Below are 1,448 nucleotides of genomic sequence, written 5' to 3'. Positions count from 1 at the left end.
GAACTGTTTGAAAAAAAAAAAACTTTAAGTATCTAAAGAAAGAAATTGAAGAAGATACTAGAAGAAGGAAAGTCTTTCCCAATTGGAAGGCATTAATTTTGTTTTGATAACAGAATGTTTAACTTTACAGAAGCATTTCAGTTTCAGGAAGTCCCATTTACTGCACTGTTGGTGCTCTGTTCAGGAAGTTCTCTCCTGTACAAATGAGTTCAAGGGTATTCCCAACTTTTTCTTCTAACCGATAATGTGTCTGTTTTTATGTTCAAGTCTTTGATCCACTTGGACTTTAGTTTTGTGCAGGGTGATAATTATAGATATATTTGCATTTTTGTACATGTAGTCATCCAGTTAGTCCAGCACCATTTGTTGAAGGTGCTATCATTTTTCCATTGAATGGTTTTGGCATCTTTGTCAAAGATCAGGTGTCCATAAGTGTGTGGGTTTATTTCTGGTTCTTCTGTTCAGTTCCATTGATCCACCATTCTGTTTCTATGCCAGTTCCACGCAGTTTTTATTGCTGTTGCTCTATAATACAGTTTAAGATCAGGAATGAGATACCTCCAGAAGATCTTTTGTGGAGAGGATTGTTTTAGCAATTATTGGTTTCTTGTTTTTCCATATGAAGTTGAGAATGTTTTTTCAAAGTCTGTAATGAATTTTGTTGATAACTTGTTGGGAATTACATTGAATCTATAGATTGCTTTTGGTAAAATGTCCATTTTCACTATGTTAATCCTGCCAAGCCATGAGCATGGCAGATCTTTCCATCTTCTGATATCTTCTTCTAATTTTTTCTTCAGAGACTTGACATTTTTTTTCAAGTCCTTGATTTGCTTGGTTAGGGTTACACCTAGGTACTTTATGTCATTTATGGCTATGGTGAACGGTGTTCTTTCCCTAATTTCTTTCTCAGCCATTTGTCGTTTGTATATCAGAGGGCTACTGATTTTTTGGAGTTATTTGTATCTGGCCCCTAATTGAAGGTATTTATCAGATATAGGAGTTCCCTGGTAGAATTTTGGGGGTCATTCAGGTATACTATCATATCATACTGATATTTTGACTTCTTCCTTTCCAATTTGTAACCCTTAATGTCCTTCAACTGTCTTGTTGCTCTAGCAAGGACTTTCAGAACTATGTTGAAGAGATATGGAGAGAGTGAGCAGCCTTGCCTTGCCCCTGATTTCAATGATTGCTTTAAATTTCTCTTCATTCAGTTTGATGTTGGCTATAGGCTTGCTGTATATTTTCTTTACTATGTTTCGATAAATGCCTTGTATCCCTGATCTCTCCAATACTTTAAAGATAAATGGATATTAGATTGTGTCAAATACTTTTTCTGCATCTAAGGAGATTATCATGTGCTTTTTTTTTCCTTTCACTTTGTTAATATTGTGTATCACATTGATGGATTTCCATATATTGAACCACCCCTTTATGCCTGCGAT

The sequence above is a fragment of the Meriones unguiculatus genome (assembly GCF_030254825.1).
Source record: "Meriones unguiculatus strain TT.TT164.6M chromosome Y unlocalized genomic scaffold, Bangor_MerUng_6.1 ChrY_unordered_Scaffold_25, whole genome shotgun sequence".
Classification (NCBI taxonomy): Eukaryota; Metazoa; Chordata; class Mammalia; order Rodentia; family Muridae; genus Meriones; species Meriones unguiculatus.
The sequence above is the reverse complement of the archived record's forward strand: the minus strand, read 5'-3'. Positions refer to the sequence as shown.